Source organism: Prionailurus viverrinus, chromosome D2 (genome assembly GCF_022837055.1).
Source record: "Prionailurus viverrinus isolate Anna chromosome D2, UM_Priviv_1.0, whole genome shotgun sequence".
In the NCBI taxonomy this organism is placed as follows: domain Eukaryota; kingdom Metazoa; phylum Chordata; class Mammalia; order Carnivora; family Felidae; genus Prionailurus; species Prionailurus viverrinus.
Window position 1 is genome coordinate 4,626,778 of NC_062571.1, and position 27,912 is coordinate 4,654,689.

General features: G+C 43.4%; 2 long non-coding RNA genes across 3 annotated transcripts in view; one reads left to right on the plus strand and one right to left on the minus strand.

Moving 5' to 3' along the window:
• LOC125148125 (uncharacterized) overlaps positions 1-2,594 on the minus strand; it is a 150,841-nt gene extending 148,247 nt beyond the window's left edge. For both annotated transcript variants that reach the window (XR_007145429.1, XR_007145430.1), the window contains exon 1: positions 2,471-2,594. This is a non-coding gene — a long non-coding RNA (uncharacterized LOC125148125). The remainder of the gene's footprint in view (positions 1-2,470) is intronic.
• A 270-nt stretch (positions 2,595-2,864) lies between these two features.
• LOC125148126 (uncharacterized) overlaps positions 2,865-27,912 on the plus strand; it is a 54,858-nt gene continuing 29,810 nt past the window's right edge. Inside the window, exons 1-2 of the long non-coding RNA XR_007145431.1 lie at positions 2,865-3,070; positions 3,160-3,456. This is a non-coding gene — a long non-coding RNA (uncharacterized LOC125148126). The remainder of the gene's footprint in view (positions 3,071-3,159; positions 3,457-27,912) is intronic.

A 27,912-nucleotide genomic window follows, 5' to 3' on the forward strand; every position in this document is an offset into this window, starting at 1 on the left:
AATGCCCGTGACTATAGGCAAAGGTCCTTGTCTTACAAGGCTCTGGTCAGTACCCCCTCCCCTTCCCCCGGTTCGTTCTCAGGTCCTACCCTCACCGGCTGGATGGTTGTAGGTGTTGGGTTGTCCATTCCTGATTGGCTCGTTTCCATTGCATGAGGGGTGGTCTATGGCTATACCATTCCCTGTGGGTCAACATCTTACGGTCTACTTATTTTTAGTCAGGTCTTTTGTCAAATTCCTCACGGGAACCTGAGTGTGGGTAGGTGGGGTCTGTTACATTCTGAAGAGGAACCTTGTGACCAAGGGAGTGTGCTGTGGTCAGACACTCCCAGAACTGTTCCAAAATATGTCTTTCCCCACCCAGGGACCTCAGGTCCTAATCTTTCCCTCTCTGCCTATTTTATCTTGTCTTTTACTATCCTAATATCTGAATAGAAACTATGTAACAGACCTTTCAGACCCTATGTCCCCTGCCTTAGAATCACAGAATTATTAGCTTTTAAAGGGCATTACTGACAACTTAGCCCAACCCCTACACCTTGTTACGTGAAAGTGCTGAGGCCTGAAAATATTTCTGACTTCTCCAAATCAGTTATCGGCATATTAAAAATAGTATTCATAACCACTGTCTCAGTAAACACTGATTGGCACTTTATTGTTTTTCACTACTGCTGCAAACGCAAATGCTTCATACGTCCCCATTTGACAGATGGACACACTGAGATGCACAGCAAACGACTAAGATGCTAATTCGTGGCAGAAGTAAGGCTCACATTCAGGCTTCTGATTCCAAAGCATGCTCCCAACATCCGTATTATAGCAACGATTAAAGTTTCACGGAGATTTAATCGAATCATAAGTGTCCACAAAATGCAGAGGAAAGACCGCCCTGCATACTCACAAAACAACCGATCTCAAAGCAGTCATTGGATGGAAGATTTCACTGTGAGCATCCCCTGTGCAGATTCAACTTTCTGAAGGTTTTCAACTGACAAGGAGACTTGCGGGAATCTGCCGTAAGGATGACGCACGTCTTGGCAACGGAGGCCTGAAGATGGTACTTTGTCCTTGGATAAAGGCAAAGTTACTTTCTTTTCCTGACTACTGAGTGACCATGTAGAAAGGAGACACAACCTGAGCAGCTGAGAGAAAAAAATGGGACAGGGGGAAGTCTCATGTGGAAAGTTGGGAAATGACACTGTGTATTTATATGACACTATTTACATTCTGACACTAAAAACATTAAGAAATAACTATACTTTCTATTTCATGTGGTCTCAAGTTGGGGTGACCCTACTTTTGAGGTAACACCTTAACTATAATTTTCAGGATGCATCAGCGTGTTTAGAAAAAAAAATATCGTTTTCCTTTTGAGAGTGAAGTTAAGAAAACATACTAAATTCAACCCAAATACTGTTGCTTGATAGATATAATTTTTATTAATCGGTGTTATTGCTGGAAAGACAGTGTTGTTGTTGTTGTTGTTTTCTTCAGAGTGATATTTACTACCCTTTGTCTTGGTTTGATTTTACAGGAGATTCCACTCAACTTTAATTTGTGCTATTTTAACTGTTTCACTACAGTTCTCACCCATTTTGAGAAAGAAGGTATTCCTCCTTCCCAATTTATGGGATTCCTTTACTACTTCTTTCTAGAAGAAAAACAAGGCAGGTTGCAATTACTCCCCTTGGAGTAACAGTTTAGGAAATCAGTGCTGACTCCGTCCCTTCCTTTGCTCAGGTTTGCGAGGCCTTAAAAGGTCATTTAAGAGGTGAGATTGTAGGCACTTCCTCGCTGGGAGGAGGCGGGAGGAAGAAAGCCTGTCTCCAGAACGGTAACAGCCTCAGGAGGAGGCTGTCTGCAGGCCCTGCTTCCAGAGGGTGGGCCCGGTCAGCCTCAGCCGTGCTCCTCCAAGTCAGACGGCGGCGGTGACGGCCTCGGGAGGAGGCTGTCTGCAGGCCCTGCGCCCAGAGGTCAGCCGAGCTCCTCCAAGTCAGACGGCGGCGGTGACGGCCTCGGGAGGAGGCTGTCTGCAGGCCCTGCCGCCCAGGGGTCAGCCGAGCTCCCCCAAGTCAGATGGCGGCGGTTTGCTGGGTTATAAACTCAGGCGTGGCCTCGCCCAGGTCTCCCAGAGCGCGGTGCAGGCCCCACTCCCGGCGCGCTGGGGGGCGCTGGGCAGCAGGGGACAGGGACCACCTCCAGGGACACAGCCCCTCCACCTCTGAGCAGGCGGGGGACGCTCGCCGCAGGGGGCCGGGAGGGACTGGGCCGGAAGGCGGCATGTCCCGCCCTCTGACATCACCTCCGTCGAGCCTCCCTCTCCGAGCGGAAGGGCGCCCGGTGCCCCAGGCGCGCGTCAGACCCACCCCCCCCCCCCCCCCGCCCGGTCTCGGTCTCCCACAGCCGGGGTGGGCTGCTGGGTCTCCCTCCGTCACGTCACGCGTCCCGGGCGCCCGTCACCACAGCCTACCTTGAGTCACGCGGCTCAGCTCAGCGGCATCCGTCAGGGCGCACCGCCGACGCAGCCACCGCCAGCCGCAAGGCGGGCAGCTCCCCTGGCGTCCGAGGCTGACGCGGCCTATCGAGCGTCCCGACGCCACGTCACGTCACCGTCCTCGGGTCAGAGGTCAGCCGCGCGCTTCTCCTCCCGTCGGGCGTGAGCGCCGCCCTGGCTTCCTCGTGACGCGCACGCGCCCAGCGCGGGTGTCTCCTCGCGGGGGCGCTGTGTCATCTCCCGCCGTCACCGACAGACGGCGGGAGCCCCGGGGCGGCGAGGCCGGCGCTTCCACCACAGCCCGTCGTCCTCAGGGTTCTGTGAGGAGTCCCTGCGGTGAGTCGGTGGCCGCGCCTCACTGCCGGCGGGACTCGGTCCCGGGTGGGCCGTCGGGGAACGTGCACCGTCGGCGGGGCGGGCGACCCCCGGGGGCTTGGCCCGGATCGCCCGGGGATGAGGGGCCACCGCTTTGCCAGATCGTTTCACGCCCCCTTCCGACGCTGTTCTAAGAAGCTTCTGGAAATGCAGGGCGAAAACGGACAGTGAAATCACAAGACAAAGTAGACGGCCAAACCGGTATTCCAGCCAGCGGCGATGCAGTCTTGGTTTTCCAACGTGCTTCCAGTTGTATTTTTTTAATTTTCAATTTTTTTTTTTCTTTTCAGCGCTAACATTCGCAGAGGCGACCTAAGTCGTGACCGCTTTCTGTGACAACTGGTTTCAAAGGTGATCCGCGCGCAGCGGCAGGGAGAAGAAAACGGAGAAGCGTGACGTGACCCAGGACCCTCCAGAGGCCGACTCACGGCGTCCGGGCCTCCGCCCGCACTTGTGACAGCCCCCCACCGTTCCCTGCAGAGCAGACCCGGTCAGTCAGTTGCGACACCCTGTCTCAGCCCGGATTTGAACCCCCAACTACAAAACCTGGATCCCGCTGCTGTCGCCTGGCCGCCCCCTTTCAGAAGGTAATGAATTCCAGTTTCTCACGGTCGCCGGAGGCTCAACGTGGGTGAGAGCGTTGCCCAGGACCAACCCTGGGAGGGTAGTGTAGCCGTCCCTGACGAACGCCCGCTGCCTCCACGGCCTGGGCTCCTGACCACTGATTGTATTCTTCCAAATAGACCAACCAAGAAAATATCAAGTATGTTGGTGAACGCTACAGAAAAAAAAAAAAAAAAAAAAAAATTAGGGAAGATCAGGACAGAGGACTATCAATGAGAAGGTTGGTCGGGGACCTTCTCGGGAGAAGGTGACGTTCAAGGAGGGAGGAGTGCGGCAGGAGCACTGCGCAAAGCGGGGGTGCGAGTGCGCAGACCGTCAGGTGGGAGGCCCGTGCCGTGGCCCTGGCCCTGGAGCAGCGAGATCACGGGAGCGTAGGGGAGGCTGGGGAGAGCAGGTGCAGCGCAGCCTTAGAGGCGGCGATGAAGACTGTGTGTTGAGCAAGGCAGGGGGTGGCTGGAGGGCTGTGTGTGTGTTGACTCAAATCGTTGAATGGCGGACTCTTTTCCTGGGAAGAAAGAATTAAAAACGTGCACCTCTAATCTCCTTAGAATAACTATAGGGAAGCATGTTGTTATGGACTGAATTGTGTGCCCACTCCACCCCCCCCCCCCGAAAAATTCATACGCGGAAGTCCTAACCCCCAGAAGCTCAGAATGTGGCTGTATTTGCAGATGGGGCCTCTGCACAAGTGATGAAGTTAAAATGAGGCCAGCGGAGTGGGCCCCAATACACTATGCCTGGTGTCCTTGTAAGAAGAAGAGGTTGGGGGGGGGGGCGCCTGGGTGGCTCCGACCGCTAAGCGTCCGACTTCAGGTCATGATCTCACGGTCTGTGAGTTCGAGCCCCACGTCGGGCTCTGTGCGGACAGCTCAGAGTCTGGAGCCTGCTTCGGGTGCTGTCTCCCTCGCTCTTTCTGCCCCTCCCCATCATGGTCTGTCTCACTCTGCCTCTCAAAAGTAAATCATTAAAAGGAGAAGGAGAAGGGGAGGAGGAGGGGGAGGAGGGGGAGGAGGAGGAGGAGGGGGGAGGGGGGGAGGAGGGGGGGAGGAGGAGGAGGGGGGGAGGGGGGAGGAGGAGGAGAAGAAGAAGATGAAGAAGAGGAGGAGGAAAAGAAGAAGAAGAAGAAGAGGGGGAGGGGGAGGAGGAGGAGGGGGGAGGAGGAGGAGGGAGGAGAAGGAGGAGAAAAAGAAGATGAAGAAGAGGAGGAGGAAAAGAAGAAGAAGAAGAAGAGGAGGAGGGGGAGGAGGAGGAGGGAGGAGGAGGAGGAGAAGAAGAAGAAGAGGAGGAGAAGGAGAAGAAGGAGAAGAAGAAGGAGAGATCAGGACACACAAAGAGACACCAGACGGGAGCTCACACAGGACACAGGCCATGCACACGCTGAGGAGAAGAAACCCGACCTGCTGACACCCTCATCCTGGCTGTCTAGCCTCCAGAGCTGTGAGAAAATTTATCTCCACCGTTTAAGCCCCCCAGTCTGCGGTACCTTGTAAAGGAGGCCCTAGCAAACGCATACAAATGCCTTAGTAAATCATACGATCAAGTGCATGTTTTCCTGGGGGGAGTGAGCCCAGTCAGACCACAAAAGAACAACAAACATACCTTTTCTTCCTATTCTCCCCCCTATGAAGATGAATAATATTTATATATATATGATACATATTTCATATATATTTTTAGTGTTTTTTAATGTTTATTTTTGAGAGACAGAAAGACCGAGTACTAGTGGAGGAGGGGGGGCGGGGAGAGACATGGACTCTGAGCTGTCAGCACAGAGCCCAATGAGGGGCTTGAACCCACAGACCGGGAGATCATGACCTGAGCTAAATAAAGTCAGGCACTTACCCGACTGAGCCACCCACGTGCCCCAATTTCATATATATGCTTTAACATAAATATCTGGGCAGAGGATATCCTACCCCAGTGTGGCAGGTGGAGACACACTCAGGTGTTCAGCTTATTTTATACATGCATAATTTCGAAAGGAACTGCTTCACCTAAATTGCCACTAAAGCTTATTATCTGTAAGGGGGCCATTGTAACTAACAGAGGTTTATTAACCATTTTCTTACACGTGCTCTAAAGCAAATTCTAATTTCTAGATTTTTTTTTTAGTAATGATGATTGATTTGTGTTTAGTTACCTATGTTTTGGAAAGTGTTGGGACTGAGTTTGGTCCAAGTAAAGTCTTCTTGAAATGATTTAGAATCTTAAAATCCTGTTCATTTTATTACTTAGAGAGACTTCTTAATTGTTCGTCTTAAAACCTCCTTTTTGGGGGCACCTGGGTGGCACAGTCGGTTAAGCGTCCAACTTCAGCCAGGTCACGATCTCGTGGTCCGTGAGTTCGATCTCGCAGTCCGTGAGTTCGAGCCCCGCGTCGGGCTCTGGGCTGATGGCTCAGAGCCTGGAGCCTGGTCCGATTCTGTGTCTCCCTCTCTCTCTGCCCCTCCCCCGTTCATGCTCTGTCTCTCTCTGTCCCAAAAATAAATAAAAAACGTTGAAAAAAAATTAAAAAAAAAAAAACCTCCTTTTTGTCCTGAAGACTCCGTACTAAGGCAGAGCATAAATTGGGGAAATTCTGGTGTAGCATTTCTCTGACAAAACCAAAGAAAATGAAGAAAAGAAGGGAAGGAAAAAATGCAAATAAACCAAATACATGAAGAGCCTCTGTGGTTGAGATTGTTGGGAGAGGGTGAATATGGAAATTTGTCTTTAAGGTACCTCACTTATACTTCACACATGTGTGCATACACACACACACACACACACGCATGCATAAACACGCACACACACCACATAGGGTGTGCCGGATAAAATACAGGACACCTGGCGAAATTTGAATTCAGATACAAGAGAAACTTGTTTAGTATACATACGTCCCAAATATTGGCTGTATTTTTATTTTCTGAATCTGGCAACCCTCCCTCTGTCATCCCCTCAGTGGTGTGTGGAACTGGGCTGTTCAAGCTCGAAAGAGCCAATTGTTCAATATTCTGGAATTTTGCAGCCTGGTTGACATCAAGTTGGTAGCTTGAAATCGGACAGGATTGGAGTATTAACACCGCAGAAAGTGGCAAAATTTAAACATCAGGGCTTTTCTATTTGAAGAGCTGGCTGGTGAGCAGATACCAGAACACCACTGCTTTCCCTGAATGAGTGGGCGACTCACAGCACCATCTGAAACCATTTCTTTACTGGAATAAGAATAACTCACAATTGCAAAATACTTTGCAGTTTACAAAACTGTTTCACACCCTTTGCGCCTCCCTGAACGCTTACAATAACTTTATGTTTGTGTTTAGTTAATGGATGGGGGGAAAGTTTCAGGGAGATAATATAACTTCCTTGAGGTGAGCAACAGGTTAGGAACCAAACAGTGAAGAAAGAAGGACGGAGTTAGGAAAGATAAAAAATAACCTCCCAGATGACTGACTTACTGCAGAGGGGAAAACGGGTCTGTAGAGTAGAGATCTGATTGTAACCACCTCAACAACCAAGGGCTCAAATGAGGGCCAATGTGACATTGTGTCAATCCTCATGAGAAACAACATGAAATATACAATGTCACTGATGACCTATTCTTGCCACGAGGTTTACCCTGAATCTAATCAAGCCTGTAGACCTAAATTTCAATTCATAGGAAATACAAGAGGTAGAAGAACATATTACACAATACAACGAGGAAGCAATTAAGCAGATTTGGAATGTGGAACGTTTTATGGATAAAATGGTTTGGACTTTTTAAAAACTAAAAACAAAAATAAAAAAAAAGATGGGTGTGTAGAGGGAACTGTTCTCTAAAAGAAACTGAAAAGATGTAACAGCACATACAATGTATGAGCGTAGATTGAATTCTTCTTTAGAGGAAAAAAAGAGCTCAAACATATATCCTTGGCATATGTGGGGAAATCGGAATATGGACTGAATATTAGATATGGCCAGGATTTTGTTAATATTCTTAGGAACGTTAATGCTATTACACTGATGTAACAGAAGGCTTTCATTTTGAAGAACTTAAGGGTGAAAGTAATTATGCTGTCTGAAGTCTATTTTCAAACATTTCAGGAAAAAAAAAAGTGTGTTCATGTAGAGAAAGATGTAAAACAAATATAGCAGAATGTGAATTGTTAACTCTGTGAACACAGTGTGCACTGTCCTAGCATTTCAAACTTTTTGATTGTTTGAAAAAATTCTTTAAAAAAGTTGAGGCTATTAAAAGAAACGCACCAGCACTGGATGTGGAACAGGCGCAAAGAGAGCAGACACTGGTGCAAATGGAGGGGCAGTGGTTGAGAGAGAGAGAGAGAGAGAGAGAGAGAGAGAGAGAGAGAGAGAGAAAGATTACTCAGGTCTCGCTAGGATTGGCCATTAGGCACTAGACTGGCCACTAGAGACACACCAAAGTGACATGTATCGACTTATTTTTCGTTACTGGGTTAAGATATATGCTTATAAGATCAACCAAACAAAACTTTCTGAAATTATTCAGAACTGTAAGCAGGTTCAAGACCCTTGCTACTCTTTTGATCATACAGAGGATAGGAAGCTCATGAGATTAAATTCCATTGCAAGAATACAAGAAATCTACATTCCTTTCTATTGCTCAAACAGCCTAATTTCTATTTGTTTCCCTTTTTATCTTTTTCTCTCCACGTTGCATATATATTCTAGGACCTTTTTTTTTAATGTTTTATTTATTTTTGAGAGAGAGAAAGAGACAGAGCATGAGCGGGGGAGGGGCAGAGAGAGAGAGGGAGACACAGAATCAGAAGCAGGCTCCAAGCCCTGAGCTGTCAGCACAGAGCCTGACGTGGGGCTTAAACCCACGAATAGGGAGATCATGACCTGAGAGGAAGTCAGTCACTTAACCTACTGAGCCCTCCAGGTGCTCCTTAGGGACTCTTGAAACAGCAGTCAGCTCCCAGAAAACCCTGGCCTTGGCTCGTCCATCCTCTGATGAGATGCACCTCATCTGTCTGGTCCCGGTTCTCTGTCCACATTAGTGTTACTTGGGCATCCCTGCCCCTTGTCCATAAGCCTTTCAGTTATTCCCCACTCCTCCCAAGGGCACAGGAATCGTGACGGTGCTCTGTCTCATGACTCCATGGGGCCTCTGGATATACAGTGGAGCTAACTGAGGCCGTGTTCCCCAGTGACCCATCTGACCATTTCTGTCTTACAGCCCAGGGCCATGCTACTTAAAGCCACAACGCTGCCACCTTATTTGTGTAAGTTTTAGGCCCCCTGTGTGTGAATTCTTTCACTTCCTGTCTCCACTCCCAGGCTGATGGCCTAGATGAAATGCAGGGCACAGGTCCTTTCTCACGGATATTATCCTATCTACACTCTCTTGCGTTTCTTCCTCCCCCCCCCCCCCCCCACCCCCTAATCTGGGAAAGTTTCATCTGATTTTGGAGATAAGACAAAATCACTCGGACTGCTTATTCTCCCAAATCTTGTTTATGGTCTTAGGCTTTTAAAACTCGCAAATAGGGGTGCCTGGATGGCTCAATCAGTTAAGTGTCTGACTCTTGGTTTCAGCTCAGGTCATGTTTTACATTCTTTTTCTTTTTTTTCATGCTAAATCTTTGAAGCCCAGAGTGTATTTTATACTTACAGCATATGCATCAACTAGCACTGGCCACGTTCCAAGTGCTAAATACAGTAGCTACTGTATTAAACAGTGTGACTCTCACATTTTTTTTTTCAAGGCACAACAAAATATCAGAACCTCGAAAAGTGAATATTGTTGGGGCGCCTGGGTGGCTCAGTCAGTTGAGCATCAACTCTTGATTTCGGCTTAGGTCACAATCCCGGGGTCATGGAATCAAGCCACGTGTCAAACTCCATGCCGAGCATGGAGCCTGCTTGCGATTCTCTCCCTTTGTCTGTCTCTCTGCCCATCTCTCTGACTTGTGCTCGCTGTTTCTCTCTCTAAAAACAGGGAAAGACAGGAGGCGCCTGGGTGGCTCAGTCGGTTAAGCGTCCGACTTCGGCTCAGGTCATGATCTCACGGTCTGTGAGTTCAAGCCCCGCGTCGGGCTCAGTGCTGACGGCTCAGAGCCTGGAGCCTGCTTCGGATTCTGTGTCTCCCTCTCTCTCTGACCCTCCCCCGTTCATGCTCTGTTTCTGTCTCAAAAACAAACATTAAAAAAAAAAAATTAAAAAATAATAAATAAATAAAAATAAAAACAGGGAAAGACTAAATTTTTTAAAGAGAAAATGTTATTTATTTTTCTAAGTGGATGAAAGACTTCCTGATGTTTGTAATATTTTCATTTGATTCATGAGGGCAAACACATAGTAATGAAAATATCTGTACATCACACACAGAAACACGTATGTCACCATAAGCCTCTATTGTGGAAAACTATGCTTTTAGGTTTATGCAGTTTGCTTTACATTATTTTTGCATTTATCCATGATATGGCTTGTCAGTAGTAATAAATAAGAACTATAACTAAACTCTGTAAATATATAGGGTCATTGTTAATCAGATGATGAGAGTTTCCTGGGAGAGAACACTAGGTAGGGGAAGAGACAGAAAATGTCAAGAGAAAGAGAAGCTGAAGATATTTTGTAAAACTGGGCTTTTTCTATTTCAACTAGTGTTTCCTGATGACACGTAGCTGCATTGTTTTTGGAAGGCAGGGTCAATATAATTTATGAAAACTGGAAGAAAGCCTAGCATCTAGGAAAGTTCAAGTGAAACTTTCAGCATTTAAAAAGGAATGAACTATGTAAGGAAGCATGGCATAGCCATTTTGAATGTAGTGGAGACACCATCCGTGGGGGTACATTTAAAGGCTATCTGTATACATGCTTACCTAGCGCTCCGATAGTGTGTTTCTGACATGTCTTAGGAACATAATATTTTCATGTCAACACGGCAGAAGGTGCAACTTGTTGAAATCTGGCACTACTGTGAAATATCAAGTAACTGGAACATAGGTTATCTGATTTGAATTCTTTATATGCTGTGATCAAAAGTCAAAAGTATGGCACTCGACATTATAATTTCCCCCAAGTTGATTTACGTTACATAATGGTTCCCACAAAATTCTGGGATTTGTGCTTTTTACAGGTATCCCATGTTCTATAGCATCCATCAATCTTTAAATTCCTGGATGGCTATGATAATCTCTTCCAGTGGCACCGCTATTTGGTGATCAGGCCATTCTTACAAATATAGCCAATGTCCAAGTAGTTCCTCAAACTCAATTACTTTGTAACTAAAATGGTGGCTTAGCAATCGTATGGTAGGCAGCTAGCAATTACACTGGGAGCCAGCTCAGTTTAGTCCTTTCTAAAACCTATAGGTTGTTCAGTAATTTATTACGATGCTAATCTGATCAGTTGTATAAAATTGACTATAGGGTCATTCACATTTTTTAACACAGCACTACAGAAAGTTCCTATACCAATGCATCAAATACTAAAAGTTATAAATTTGAGCCAAAAGCTTCTTGTCTTAAACTGGTACAGAAAATTAATTTTAGGGGCACCTGGCTGGTTCAGTTGGTAAAGCAGGCAACTTCTGATCTCAGGGTTGTGAGTTCAATCCCCATGTTGGGTGTGGAGCCTACTTGAAATAAAAAAAAAAAGAGAGAGATACTAGAAAAAAAGGAAATTTTTACTTTTAAAGGAATTGCTTTACCTAGGTGACAAATATTTTCCTATGGATTAAGATCATAACAAAATTGGGGAAATTTTGATTCCACTTAACTTGGGTAGGCTTCTAACAATCCGGACAAATTGCCCAGGGAGTTTTAAAGATATAAGGGCGGGGGGATAATCCGATAGGAATGCAGCATTCTCTAAGAGTTGGTGTAATTTAATCTCATTCAGTAAAAAAACATGTCTGTGACTCTTTCCCAGGAAGGGATCTCAAAAAATTTGGAAAATATCATTTGAAGTTATGCTCTAACTCTCTATGAGAACTCTTTGGAGAAAGCTAATGAAGGCTTTAGATTTCAGGGGATAAATATAGTCTGAAATGGTCACTCAGGTATATTTGTTAGATTTATTATTTCCTTTAAAGAACTCATGTAGCTGCCTAAGATTTATCAAAGTGATGGATACCAAGAAAATAATCTGTGGTCTTAATTGCTAAGTTCCCAAACCATAAGGAATGATACTAGGATCAGAGGGTAAAATTGCTACTTTGATCACACGAAACAAACATTATAGAATCTTTACTGCCACACAAATGCATCTCTATGAGGAATGGCTTTTTTTTTTTTTTAAACATAATACAAAACAATTACATTGTTTGGGGTTTGTTCAGATAATTAAATGCCCAAGCTAATATTTAACTACAGTAGTGTTGATAGGCACTGTTTACCTAAAGATAATCAGCGGGACCAGAGAGATGACATCTGAGGTGTTTCCCTCGTGAAGTTCTACAATCCTATGAAAATTTTCAAATTTGGGAGAGAAACGGAGTTCGTTCCAGTTTAGGAGAAGCTTGTGGTTTTGAAATCAGTATCTGTAGCTTCAACTCCGAGCCAGTGAGCTACTAATCTGTACCTACAGCCCGAGTTTCTCCCTTTGGAGGCACAAATACGTAGACCCAACTTGCGTCCGAACACCTCCACCTGGTTCTGCCAAAAACACCTCAGACTAAACACGTCTAAAATGGAGGACGTTGTCATCTTCCCTCAACTTCATCTCTTCGTGTCACTTGCCCTGGTGGATTATGCCACTACCCCTTCAGTCTCCCAGGGCAAAAAATTTTGGAGACGTTTTATCTGGCTCTTTACTATTCACATTCAGTCTTTCCAGAAGTTATATAACAAAATGCTGTGTGAGATAGGGATTGACATTGCTTCCCGTGTCTGGAAGTAATCAGTAGGGCGAGGCATTACGGTGAGGACCATGTCTACTTTCTGCCGGTGAGACCCTCAGTTTTCCCCCAGTACAAGAGAAGCTGCTTTGGTGGTCTTTATCAGCCAGAGGCACAAGCACGACCTGGAGGAAGGGGTCCTCAACCTTCTGGGGACAGGCAGAGTTTGGAGAATGGTAGCCCTCCCATTCAGGTCTCACTTCTCTCTATAAAGAATATTCACCCTTTCCGTCCCTCTCCTACAAGATGACAGGTGTCAAAACCTTCCCTTTCCATGTCACACTGAGTGGGGACTGGTGAAAAATGCTTGTCTGGAAGTTGTTGAGCCATCAAAATGGTAGAACCTCCAATGGCATTGGGTGTGAAGAAAGGGGCAGCCAAGACCGGGAGCCCAAAGATGCAGTCCGCGTTCCCATGCAAGGATGTGTGACTCTACATTTCCCTTCTTCAACCGGGGACTGAGGCTCACGTCACACTTCTGGCTCCAGCACCCCACCCCACCATGGGCCAGGGGCATTCCGTGGTTCAGGGGTCCTCCTCAGCAAGAAAACTGGGGGGTGAACAGATCTCCTGCTGGGCGTCTGGGAGGTATGGGAGCCTTAGGGAAGGGGGAGTTGGCTCATGGCCAAGCCAGATCTCCCAGGTCAGAGGACTGCAAGGGATGCACCCACAAAACAAATGTGACCACAAAAGAGGACCGACAGGTGGAAGTCTGTCTGCGGACAGCTTTGCCCCGAGACGAAGTAGCCAAGAGAAGGGGGATGATGTGCCTGTCAGGAGCAATTTGTGCAGTTCAGGGAAGCCAGTGCCCCTCCTCCCTCACACTCTGCCATTGGCAGGTCGGGGCTTGAGGGGTGTGACTGGAGGGAAAACGCAGGGGCGGTAATGAAAAGAACCAACCAGGAGCCCCTTCCTACAGGTCTTGTCTGTGCTGAGGGAGGAGAATTCTGAAGAGCAGAAAAAGCTTTTTTCAGAGCCCAAGTGACCAAAATATTATGAAATTATACTAAGATGTCATGCAGAGTCTGCTTCTCAGGAGAAAAGGAAAGTCGATAATTAGAAGCTGCATGGGAAAGATGAAACTGTCCCATGTTTACATCAGTGTGAGTGGAGACTTCTCAGTCCAATCCGTGCATGAATATCCGAGCTCCTAAATATTTCCTGGATCTACTCTTATCATTCTTGTTCTATGATTGACCTCCACAGGCCAAGGCCTACATAATCGCCTCTGACCCCGGCTGTTACACTACTTCCTTTTTCTTCCTTTCAGGAGGCAATCTTTCCCCAACTTTCTCAGCACTTTTTCCCCCTCTATCCTCTCTAACTTACAGATCTGATTGTCACTCTTCAATAGCTCTCGTTTGCAGCAAACCAAGTTTTACTTATTCTGGGTGACACTCAAGGCACTTAATGATCTGACTTCCTGCTTCCCCATCCATCATTATCTGTTGCTCAAAATTTACACAAATGCAAACCTGAACTACTAGGAAGCCCTGAACATTCATTGGCATGTACACATTCCTGTGTACTTGTCCTCTTTGCAAGCTTGGAATACCAGAAAGTTCTGCTGGGTAATTCATCAGTTCTCAAGAATGACCTAAATGCTAACTAGTCATCAGGACTCTCATTTCTTCAGGCTGACTCATGTTCTTCTCCTGCATTCCCTCTGTACTTTGTATACATTATTACCACCGCTTCATCGACTCACTGCAATTATTTGTCATTGCACAATAGAAAAATCAACGAGACTTGTTTTATAAGGATCCACAAGAGGACTTTCCCTTAGCTCTTAACATTAGGAAAAGATGTGCATCTCTTGAATAATGCATTATAATCTTTGGAAGATTATAATGCCCTCAAGGGCACCTAGCAAATACTAGCAGATTAGTTTATTTTCCTTGAATGAATAAACCAATGATAATATGTCTTTTTTGCTTTGGCCACCAGGAAGTTCAAAACTAAATTTATGGCCCATCTTTATCATCCACTTAGGACCTCATGGCATGCGACTGGTATGTTAATCTTAATTTTGGTTTCACCTTAATTTTTTTCACACATTTTTGCTCTTCAGTATACATATCACCTCATGGGTTTATTTTTCTTTTTTCACTTCCCATCAGAATGTATACATGCCTCATTTTCCTTCTGAAGGCAAAACAGAGTATAATCATAAATCGTGATTATACATTCATTTATTTAATGAAAGAAGAATGGATGTAAATACGAAACCAATAGAATTCTGGAAGAGTTTAGTAAAAGAGGTCATTGAATTTAGTTTGCTTATAGTTATGGGAGAAAACAATAAAGTTTACCAAGTACTTTCTAATTCACTTTCACTGTTACACATGTCTAAACATACATAGTCTAAACCGTAGATGGGTTGTTTCTTTAAAAAAGTTGTGGCTGATTTCATCAGACTTTCCACAAAATACATTTCAGTGACAGGCATGAAATGATCAGAAAGATTGTATCATCCTAATTTTACTACACCAGATAGGTTTTTCTATCAGCACGTCCGTGATGAATATCTGAAATCACAATGAACTTCTATTTTGAATTTCCCCAGTGACATAAAGGAAATGACTGTAACATAGGGGCTGTTCAAGACTCCCTAAGTATGGTTCCTGTTAGGTTATCTGTACCTTCCATTCCTCAGCCCTTAGATAGGAAGATGTTTGTTGACACCACAGGCAGGGAAAGCTTGTGCTTTAAGGAAACACGATTCTTAGTGCTATTTTTATATCTAGCTGTGTGTGTGTGTGTATCTGTGTATGTGTGTATACAGATGTATGTATATATGTATGTCTATAAAAGTGAAGTACAGACATACAGTGTTACGCTAGTTTCAAGTGTACAACATTTTGATTTGACAACACTATACTACGTTCACCACACACGTAGTTGTGGACTATATGTTACTTAAATCCTGATGAAAATGAATGACTGGATTACTATATTATTGAGGTTCCAGTATAAAGAGAAACACACCGGGCACGATTCACCTGGAAAGTACTTATGTGTCATCTGAGGAATTTGATGTCATCTCCCATTTAACGTCTCAGCACAAAGGATAATGACACAAATGAGGGGACAGTGAGCTTGGGGACTTCCCCAAGGGCTCCTGTACTGATACACGCTGAAACATCGGGTGGGGGGTGGGGGGCGTGGGTTGAGAGGTAGTCCGGGATGAAGGAAAAATTATGAGCTAGATATGAATTCGAAGCTCCTGCCAGCCACTAGCCGGATGGCTTTGGGAAACCACTTACCCTCTCTGAGTGTCTGCAAGAGGATGACCGCACCTGCCTCTTGGTGTTGTGAGAAATAGCTAGAACCGTGTGTCACAGAGTGCGGGCTAAATAAGTGTTCAATATGTCAAGGAATAATTAAGTAGTGAAAAGTTCTAGCATGTTTTTTTTTTAATTTTTTTTTTCAACGTTTATTTATTTTTGGGACAGAGAGAGACAGAGCATGAACGGGGGAGGGGCAGAGAGAGAGGGAGACACAGAATCGGAAACAGGCTCCAGGCTCTGAGCCATCAGCCCAGAGCCTGACGCGGGGCTCGAACTCCGGGACTGCGAGATCGTGACCTGGCTGAAGTCGGACGCTTAACCGACTGCGCCACCCAGGCGCCCCTCTAGCATGGTTTTTAATGAGGATTAAATGGATTAAGAGAGACTGACTAGCACATAATAAGTACCAATAAATGTTAAGTAATATGTTACTATTTTGTTATTATTGAGCCTCTAAACAATAATTATTTTAAGGTCCTTAAATGAACATAGTGATGATGATGATGATGATGATGATGATGATGATGATTATCACCATCATCATCTTGCCAGGTTTGAATCTCAGTTCTTAGCTCCTGCTCCCTTGTTATCCCTAATAGAAACAAAAACCACCCAGCCCGTCCAGAGCAAAACCATCTCTCCTCAAAGTGAAAGGTGGGAAGAGGCAACTCTTTTCTGCTCTCGTCTCGTGTGAGATACAGACCTGCTTGTATCTCACACGTCACCTGTTCCTTCCTCGATGATTTTTCTAGCGTTCTGTACAGGACTTCACGGAACACCGCCCGTGAACATGGCCGCTTTGCAAATCGTGTCTCCCTAATTGGAGCCAGCAACGCCCCGTGCTCCGTTTCTGCCAGCCAACGGCTGTCTCCTCGCTTCAGGAGAGATTTGACGCTGCCATTCCCGATTCACAAACCCGCATGTCACTGCCGCAGACCCGGTTTTGATCTTTAAGTCACCTCTTCCCAAGCTGGTATCCTTGCTTTTAAGGGGGGGAGCCTTGGTGCCTGCATCAGATATGATTAGCCTGAGGAGAAACATGGATCCTGCCATGACAGACGTGGCTCGTGACATAAGCATGCTGTTTCTCCAGGAGTCTGCTGTAGACACACAGTCTGACAGCGACAGCCCGGCCCGCTGACTAGCAGGACGCATACAGGAAACATTCCGGACAAAGGGCTGGATCTGTTTTGAATTAGGCGAGGGGAAATACAGTAAGATGATTGCCCTCTGATTAAATACCTGAAAACTATTTATCAGTTCAATAAGTTGTCACACCATCTGTCACATAAATGAGACAGTAAAACAGATTCGGCCTCTAACACAGTCTGATGAAATGCAAACTCGATCAGATTATTCCTTTTTAAACTCCGTGTTGTTATTACCCCCGTGGAATGAACTTCCTAGTTTTACTAGTCACTCATCAAGAACTCAGTTCTCGCTGTGAGACCCTTGTGTTTTTTGCTCTTTCATTTTCTGAAATCTTATTTAGGAAAGCAGGGCTTGAAGACCACACCAAAAATCTGTTGTCTTTCCATTCATTTTAAGACTCAGTGAAACTTGAAATGCCCTCTGTTAATAAGAGCTGCCATTTGTTGAGGAATTACTAGGTGCGAACCTAAATGTTTCCTGCGCAGTCTCGTTTAATCCTCACAGAAACCATACCAGATAGGTTCTTTGGTTTTTAAATCCTCATTCCAGGGACCGGAACACTGTACCTAAGAAAGATTAAGTAATGTGCTCAGGGTCACAGCAAACTTAAGTGACACCTCTGGCATCTGCCCTCCGGTCTGACGGCAAAGACTGTGGTTTTCATCGCCTACTTTTCACTTGGATCCAATTCACTTAAAATAAAAAGTCATGAGGACCATAAGCCAAATACTGTGCGGATTTCCGAGTGAGAGCAGATGCAGGTTGGTGGGTGCAATGTATCAGGTATATTTGTCTGAGGAAACAGGGTTTAACTGGTAAAAGTGAAGGGCAGTTTGCCAAGCCAGTAAAATATAACAATAATATAAAATATAACTAAGTAAGATAGAATATAACTAAGCAATATAAGATATAACTAGGCAATATAGGATATAACTAACATATAATATAACTAAGTAACATAAAATATAACTATGTAACATGAAATATAACCAAGTAACATGAAATATAACCAAGCATTATAAAATATAACCAAGCAACACAAAATGTAACTAAGCAATATAGAATATAACTAAACAATATAGACTATAACTAAATAATATAGACTATAACTAAGTAATATAAGATAAAATTAAGTAATATAAGACATAACTAAGTAATATAAGATACAACTAAGCAATATAAGGTATAACTAAGTAATCTAGGATATAACTAACATAACTAACAAAATATAACTATGGAACATGAAATATAACCAAGTAACATGAAATATAACCAAGTAATATAAAATATAAGCAATATAAAACACAACTAAGCAATATAGAATATAAGTAATATAAGACATAACTAAGTAATATAAGATATAACTAAGTAATCTAGAATATAACTAACATATAAGTAACATAAAATATAGCTAAGCAATATAAATGTAAGCAATATAAGCTATAACTTAGACTACAACTAAGCAGTCTAGAACATAACTAAGTAACATACACTATAATGGTGGAAGCCCTATGGGGAAACCCTAGAGGCTGCCACACAAGGGGCTGTAGGTACAGACAGGCTACACCTGGAGGAGGTCATTGGAAAGCAGATTCTCCATTTTCCTCAGATAACTTTTATTCTGATACTTTACCACCTGAACTAGAACATAAGGTACTTTTCCCATCATTCTGAGATATATACACAGCCTCAGCCATTGTGCCAGTGATCAATCTGTTGCTGCTTTTCTCCAAACCCACCCTTCTTTGCCCCGTAATCCCCCTCTCCTTGGCCAGCTGGTGCAGTGCTCTGTGGGGAGCCCCTGAGTGTGGGGCACACTGCAGGAGGAAGGGGAGACTCTTTCCAGGCCGGTGCTGGATCTCTGACTCGAACAGCTCAGCAGCAAGAGGCCAGAAGGCAGGCAGGCAGGCGGCTCCCCTGCCATCGGTGTGACAGGGCTCCCGAGTGCACGCTTTTCCAAACGGTGCGGCCGCTACAGCTATGGGTGTCTTTCCAGCCTGTCTGGGCCCTCCAGGGCGGGTCCTTCTTCACAGCTCCTGCCTGGCTCCTCCTCCTGTGGTTCCTGCCCTGCCTTCACCCTTAAAGCCTAAAGACAACCTCCTCCAGAAATCCTTTCAGGCTCCTAATGAATGGTATTACCTCTATTCTCTAAGTTTCCATTAGCAATTTATTTAAACTTCTCAAATTGTTCTTAGCCCTTTCTTATGGTTTTGGTGTAAAAAATATGGATTGTTTCACACGGCTCAGGGTACGAATAAGACCATACTGTTCACTTCTCACATTAAATGACAACTGTGTTCTAGAAACACAGAACAGGTCTAGACCAGCAAGAAGTCCAGAACCCTATTGTTGATGCAGCTTACTTGCCAACCTAGAACATCCAGGCAAATGAGCCCAGAAAATAGGTCCCAAGTGTTCCCTCCTCAAGAGGGGATGAGTGAATGCTTACCCTTTACACAGAGTAAGTAAGCAAAGGCTCACCCACCAGCAAAACCAGGGCATCAGCAAGACGAAGAAGGTTCATGTTTTTCTTTCTTTTTTCATCTGAAAATATAGAAAGAGGGTATTTGATTTTAGCACACACAGAGTTTTACATTTTACGGCTTAGCGTTATGTTGACTTTGATTTACATATAGGGGAAGTAGGCGGGGGTTTCCTAAACTTTGCAGAGCTCTGGACCCCTGAACGCCTGACTGGGAAGAACTCTGGCATCATAGTCTGCCCCTGACACCAGCTGCCGGTCCAGCATCACTGCTGAGCTGTTGGGGTCTTCCCGCCTCTGCCCATCACTATTGCTTCACGGTGAATCCCTGCCTTGGCCAGCCTAGTCTTTGGAAGGAGGGCGGCTTTGAGCATGACTTCATTGCCCCATTACCAGCTTGGTTATGACTCACCTTCTGTTCAGATTCCTGAGGCCTGAGCTCTAATGTCAGTCCATCCGGGTACCCACACAGCCATCTTCCTCTGAGGCCTTTCTGCATCAGAGCCTCTGAATTCAAGTGGGGTCCAATACCTACCCCCACACTGCAAACTATGTCTCCCTTGCCCTGAAAGATCATCCGACACAGAGGGTTCCTTCCACACTCCAATGATTCATTTGCAAAGCTCGATGGTCATTAGGAAGGACTGAAAGACAGCCCAGCCTTCTTCTAGGAGAATGAGTCACTGCCCCATTCCTTCCAATAAAGTCATTCTTTCCAAGGGTGGCTGTAGAACTTCTTGCAGCAGTAACAACACGCAGACAGACACACACACACACACACACACACACACACACACACACACACACACAAAGTTCCTGAACGGGCACTGCAGTATTGTTTATGACATTACCTTACCTTTTCTATTAGATTCAAAATCCTGAATGTGAGCTCAGCACCTAATTTATTTCCATCCTTCCTGCAATATATAAACTAATATTTTTGTATGTGGTAAGTGAAGAAAGCATTTGTTGAATGAGATAGTGAATGAACTACATTATTCTTAATTCTGAGAAATTAGGTTGATTAGCATAAATCACATAATTAACATTCTCATTTTAAAATAATATATCATTGAGAGTAACAGAAGAGTGACACAGAAATTGCTTACCTTAATTAGAGACAAGCTATAATAATCATTCAAAAAACATTTATTAGGCACCTACTATGTTCTCTGGAAATACGTTCGTTTCTAGGGACATAAAAGTAAATAACATGCCAGTTCTCAAGGAGCCCGATGTCTAAGGGGCGAAGCCAGCACATACACAAATATTTGCCTTTCAATGTATCGAGGTCAATAAACGTGAATAGAAAGTATTAGAAGGGCAGAGAACACACAGTTGTGTGGCAGCCTGGAATCCCCCCAATATAACACTCTGTGTACTCTAGGGTAGGGTAACTACCACCTAAATAATTGCCCTCCCTAACAGACCGTAAGCAGGGCGAGGTTAGTGGCTCTGTTTGCTACGTTCACTGCAATCTCCAAGTAGCTGGCAGAGACTGGCACATATTAGGCACTCAGTAATCTTTTGAATGAATGAATGAATGAATGAATGAATGATAATACTATTACTACCACTGCTACCCTTGCTCCTAGCTGGGGGAGATCAAGGGAGTATAGGATTTTGCTTTAGGAGATGGGACTCTGGTATTGCACAGACTTAATCTGAATCCTGGCTTTGCTACTTCCTCATCAGGTGGCCTGAGGTATGGCTTTTCTATGCCTTGGTTTTTCTATGCCTTGTAAAATTAGAACTATGTAAACCATAGCTTTATTGTGAGGATTAAATAAACACAGTCACTTAGCACACTGCCTACTAATAGTAATCGCAGTAACATAATTACGATTTTTATTAATATTACTATTTCCTGTATTTTGTTTTTTGTTACTTAGAACAAAAGCAAAGGAAAATAAGTGGCAATATTTCTTCTCAATGTAAATATGATAATAGTGCTTCACGTTTGTTGACAGTAAGGGAAAAGGAATCCCCGAACCCTCCCTTAGAATGCGAATAATAAGTCCTGATATACCAATAATTTTCACAATGTGAGATTCAAAGTCTATGTCCTTAATCAAAACTTCTGTGTAAGTTGATGGTAACAAACAATTGACAGAGCACTGGTTTCAAAGACTAACATGATTTTCATTTCATATTGGAAACCTTAAAAAATGTGAATATCCTTTGTCCTGACAATTTTTCTTTGAGAGGTTTATCCCGAGAATCAATCACAGGATGGATATATGCAATGATTTCAATACAAGTTTGCTTATGTCAATGAGATTCAAAGTAAAATTAGCAATCTAAATATCCAATAATGAGAAGTGGTTACTATAATACCGTTAAAAATGATGGCATCAAGAATGTGACATGAGGGGCACCTGGGTGGCGCAGTCGGTTAAGCGTCCGACTTCAGCCAGGTCACGATCTCGCGGTCCGTGAGTTCGAGCCCCGCGTCAGGCTCTGGGCTGATGGCTCAGAGCCTGGAGCCTGTTTCCGATTCTGTGTCTCCCTCTCTCTCTGCCCCTCCCCCATTCATGCTCTGTCTCTCTCTGTCCCAAAAATAAATAAACGTTGAAAAAAAAAAATTAAAAAAAAAGAATGTGACATGAAATGGTGCTTAATATATTAATCAAGCAGGCTTAAAACTGTACATTCGGTAAATGCATACATGTGAATGTGTCAATGTTTATAAATATCCATGTCTTTATATATGTGTATATATATTATATACATTATATGTTTGTATATGTTATGTATACATATTATATATACATGTATATAAATATTACATATATACATATTGTATATGTTATATACAAACATATATAACAGAATGCAATCAAAATATTACTAGCTGATATTTAATAAGGATAAAGCCATTTTCTGGTGTCCTTTTCATGATTAACTTATATATATTTGTTGGTAAACAGCAATTAAAAAAATAACATGGTACTTCTTTCAATTTTATGACTCCAAAGAATTAAAGGCTTTATTTAGAGGCTTCAAAATAATTTTTTCCTCAAAAGTGCCTTTTTAAAAAAGCTTAATTAAGTGAACAATGAGCCCAAAACTGATGACCAATACACTTGTATCCATTAGTGTAAACATCTGTAAGAGTATAATAGTTATTAAGCAAGTTGTTTTAATTCTAAATGCTTTACAATTGAATTTTATATAAAAAGAGCTGATTTGGTAATTCTGCATTTTTATTAAAAGAGTCAACTCCAATCTTGCTTGTTAAAATATTTCTTTTAGAATATAAAGATATATAAGATAAAAGGCATATATGACTGTATTGTAGCTCCATTCAGTTTTCAAATAGGCATCTATGGTAGGAAGAATAATGCTCACCACCAAATGTCCACACCCTAATTTCCAGAATAAGTGCCCATGTTACCTTACATGGCAAAGGGAATGAAGATTGTATATGGAACTAAGTTGCTAATCAGCCGAACTTACACAGGCAGATCCCCCTGGATCGTTGGGAGGCAGAGGGTCCAATGTAATCACAAGGGTCCTTCTAAGCAGAAGAGACAGAAAAGTCAGGGATGTGCCCTACAAGAAGGACTTTGCCCCTGTCGGCTGGCTCTGGGGTGGGAGGAAGGGGCCCCGAGCCAAGGAACGTGGGCAACCTCTAGAGGCTGGAAAAGTCAAGGAAACAGATTCCTCTGGAGCGCCCAGAAGGAACGCGGTCCTGCCCACACCCCTGCTTTTAGCCCAGTGAGACCCGTGTCACCTTTTAACCTACAGAGCTATAAGATAATACATGTGTGTGTGTTAAGCTGCTAGGTTTGTGGTAACCTGTTACAGCAGTAATAGAAAACTAACGCAGCATCTCAGAATTAACGAAGCTAAAATCACATCTGGGACCTTTCACCCCTGCTGCTCTTCTGGCCTCGGTCACTTAGGAAGTGCTCCTGCAGTCAGTCCTCCAGCCGCCGAAGCTGTGAATCTTGGAGCCACCCTTGCGTTCTTCCTTCTTCTCACATCCCCTCTGCAGGAATTCTGGTCCCATCGACCTTCTAAAAATATCCACAGTTGAAACACTTCACCTTTTCCAACTGTTCTGCATTTGTTAGAACCATGGTTTCCTCACAGACTGCAAGAACGCTTTCTGGTCTCCCTGCCCCCAGCCCTACCCCATCGTTCCTTGTGCTGCAGTCCAGTCAGAATGATCTCTTCGTGCATGTAAGTCACCGTGGGCTGCTCAGCAGATTTTTCCCCTGGCTTTCCGCCTTAATGAAGTGGAGCAGTCTCCACCCTGGCTTACCAGACCCTGTGTGACACGGCTCCAGAATCCCACCCTTCAGCACGCACTCCCCTGTCACTCTGTGTCAGCACGTTGTCTTCTTTACCCTTTCTAGAACTCTCCAAGCACTCTCCCTTTGAAGTACTTTCCCTCGCTGGTGGTGCAACACTCTACCCAGATACCCAGCCTCGTGGCCATTTCCATTGTTCCCTTCTGATTTTCCCGGACACCCCATGTGAGGTAGCCCACCTCCTTCCCCTAGCACCCAGTGTCCCTTTATCCTATTTTATGTTTTCTTGGCACTTGCTACCACCTTACCTATGATACTGTTTACGTCCCCCTTTGCATGTTACTGAAAGTAGAGATGTGATTCCCCCCCCCTTTTTTTGCAGTGTTCTCTACTATACCTTCCTCATCCAAATTGGGGTCTGAGCCACAGAGATGCTCAGTAGATACTTGCTGACGGTCTTCAGTTAGCTTGCTTGGTGAAACTCACAGCCATTCATTTGGCACGCTAGACGAATGGATTATTTCCATCCAGGGAAGGGAATCATGGCGATCATAGGAGACATTTAAAATCTAACCACAAAAAGGAGGCAAAGGTTCAAATTATGTCAGAGCCTGGACTCTGGAATCAGACCATCTGGAGTCAAAGCCTGCCTAATTCTGCCATAAACTGTGTTCTCTTGGGCAAGTCACTTAACTACCCCTGTGCCTCCATTTCTCATCTATAAAATAAGAATAATAGTAGCAGCCTGCCTCATAATGTTGCTACAAGTATTAAATGACCTGGAATTTGTATAATGCCCGGAATGGTGTCTGACATGTGGTTAAGTTCTATATGATAGGTTTGCAAACAAATAAACCCTCTTATTCCATATAAGTACATATGGAATAATATATACAATATAATATGTATAAATGTATGTGTGTGTATACTTTATACACACACACACACACACACACACACACACACACACATTTGAGAACAGAGAGAAAGTAAACTTCCTGAATGCTTTTTTAAAGTATAACATTGAAACTAAATCTGACAAAAATACATACTGAAGATCAAACTATAGAATAACTGCGCTTTTGAAAATATGTGTAAAAATCACATAGATAAAATATTAACAAAGAGTTTAGCAGTGTATTTAAGGTACGTTACACAATAGTGAAGTAGGATTCAAACTGGGAAAGCAAGAATCATTCAATAGTATGGAATATAGGAGAAAAAATATCTTAATGATGAAGAGGCGCATTTGACAAAACTCGATTTCCAACCTTAAACGATGGGGAAAAAAACATTCAACAGTTTCTAATTACCTTTTCTTCCAGATTTCCTGGCGCATATGCCACACTTTATTCTCAAAATCAGACTAGAAATAGGGAAGTGTCAGATGGAAACCTTCATTTAACATGATAAAAATAAAATAATATTTCTGTTAATTTTAAATAAGCAATATTCAACTAGCACTATTACACAATACTAGAAATAAACTGTACTGTTTATCTTGATGAAAGAACCTAGCCAAATTTCTGGGTTTTCCAACTTAGACTTGAAAGCAAAATTCACTTTAAATCTATAGTAAATATTATCATTACCGTGTAGGAATAACGGTAGTTTTGACCCAAATTATATTGAAATGCCTAGGATAAGGATTTGGGGTGCAATATAATAATCCAGTTAATTCTCTTGGGTTGTTTTTTTTTTTTTTTGCTTCATCCTTGCTATGGAAGAGGTCTTAGTCATGGTTGAAGATTAAGTTCAACTTAATTTTGCTGTGACAACTGAAAATCACTCAGCATTATTATTTTTAACTATTTTAATGAAGTACATTTTCCCAAACTACAGAAGTAGCACATGATCCTTTGGAACAATTTAACAAGAAAGGAAATGTTGATAAACTGCCCTGATTTCACCCTCCATTTCTGCCTTACGGCCATTCTCCGTGCCGACTGCCTACCCCACGTGCATTCCCGCTGACCCGTCTCCGATGGGACACTGATTTTATGCGGCTCCACACTGCCCCTTCATGTAGTCTACCTGCCCAAGAGAAAACCAGCCCCTGGAGTCTATAGAAGGGGTTCCAAACATGCAGTCTCAGGATCCTCTGTACATGCCTCAAATTAATGCATTTCCAAAGAGTTTTTGTTCATCTGGGTCATATCTGTTGATAATTATCATTTTAGAAACTAAAACAGAAATGAAGAAATACATATTTGTTAACCCTTTTAAAAGAGCAATGATAAACCCATTATATGTTAACAAAAATAATTCATTTTTATGAAAAATGGGTCTCAGAGGCCCCTAGAGGTCCCCTAACTGCACTTTGAAAATCGCTGGTCTAAGGTAATTTATCTAGGTACTGACTGAAGAGCTCAAAAACACAATCAGCATTTGGCATTCCCAGAGGATTTGGATCATTATGGCGACATTACCCAACTCAAGCCAGTGAATCTCGGGAAGGGCTTCACTTAGGGCTTCTGAGAAACTGGTTTTTCCTTTCAGGTAAAGTCAGAAAATGCCATCTCTCTCCTCCCTTGCGTGTTGTGACATATGAAGTTGGCCATAGACCCCGGTCTCCCTGGGAGCATCCTGTTGTCCGGCAATGAGTATTCATAGCAACATCTTTCACTCTCCAAACTTCCCCTGTTTAAGTGATGAAGTTAGACAGTCACATAGGCATGTGGACAGGAGACAATTACAAAAGCAGTGCCCAAAACTTTCAAAGAGAACAGCCAAAGAAATCAGAGAACAGAGCCAGAGAGATACTGACCTCCAAATCACCCCAGCACTACCAGGTTTCTAGAATAGATTTCTATTCCATTCTCTTTTCTCGGGTTCAGGATAAATTTGAATTGAGATCTCTAGCACTTGCAGCTGAAGACAACCTAACTACGTGTTTCCACCTATGTGAGAGGGGATGGTAGTTTGGTGTGGATCCTTCCACCATTCTCCATGGTCATGTAAACATGCACTGACATGTTTCACATGATAGGTTTGGGGTTGCAGTTTGTTTTTGTAAGAAGGGAATTACTATACGTATATTACAAAAAATAATTTAATACATTATGGAGAAAGAACCCTCTGAGTCTGTAGATACATATCTGACACCTTTTTCACAGTTCCATAGTATTTCATGATAGAAATGTACCACCATTTTTTCCCCTGTTCTTGGTCATATAGGTTATTTCCAGATTTTTCCACTTTTAATAATATTTAAATGAGGATTTTATTTACATATTCTTTGCACTGTTGCTTTTATTATGATAAAGAGATACCTGCATCTGGGGCTCTGTGATCAAAGGGTATATGAGGATTATTATTCTTATAGGTAATGGAAACCCTTTAAGATGGAGAAGCTATGTAATAAAGACCCCCAAGACATACCAGAAGGAGCAGTGATCTAAAATTAGTATACTTCTTCCTTTTGAGGGTAAAGTTGAGGAAGGAAAGAGGTTTGGGATCTCTTTAATTGCCACCCCCAATTTGCCCCGATGTTTTGGGAGAGAATGTGGATGGGGACCAAAGAGGGATACAGCCCCTTCATTTTGGGAATGTTTTTTTCTCTCCCTTGGCATGTTGAAGAAATCACACAATTGATCAGTATCTATATGAAATATAAACTACTCAATTAATTAGATACATATCACATTTTATTTAAAATTATAAAGGACATTTTTGGGGGGCACCTGGGTGGCTCAGTTGGTTGAGCATGTGACTTGATTTTGACTCAGGTTATGATCCCAGGGTCGTGGGATCGAGCCCTGTGTTGGACTCTGAGTTGAGCGTGGAGCCTGCTTAAGATTCTCTGTCTCCCCCTCTGCCCCTCTCCCCCACTTGCACTCTCTCTCTAAAATAAATAAATAAAAAATAAATAAATAAAATAAAATGACAATGGGCATTTTTTCAGCATCTAGAAACGTGATTTTACAAATCAAGAAGTATGTAAAAGATTAAACTCTTGAAAACTGTTTTCCTTAATTATGAGACATATAGGAAGATATAAGTTTAATAGTGCCTCATTCAAGGCACAAAACTAATTTCTTTTAAGATTCTGGCATTGTCAACCCAAATAACCATACATAAATGAGTGGAAGAAAGTCATGAACTGAATATTAGATTGTTGTCCTATTAGTATTCATGCAAAAAAAAAATACTGTGTCCTGGATTTTATAGCAATGTCCACTTTATAAAGGAAATGGTTTTTATTTTTTAATGTTTATTTATTTTTGAGAGAGAGCAAGAGAGTGGGAGCAGGGGAGGGGCAGAAAGAGAGGGAGACACAGAGTCCGAAGCTGGCTCTGCACTGACAGCAGAGAGTCCGACACAGGGCTTAAACTCACAAACCACAAGATCATGACTTGAGCCAAAGTCAGATGCTTAACCAACAGAACCAC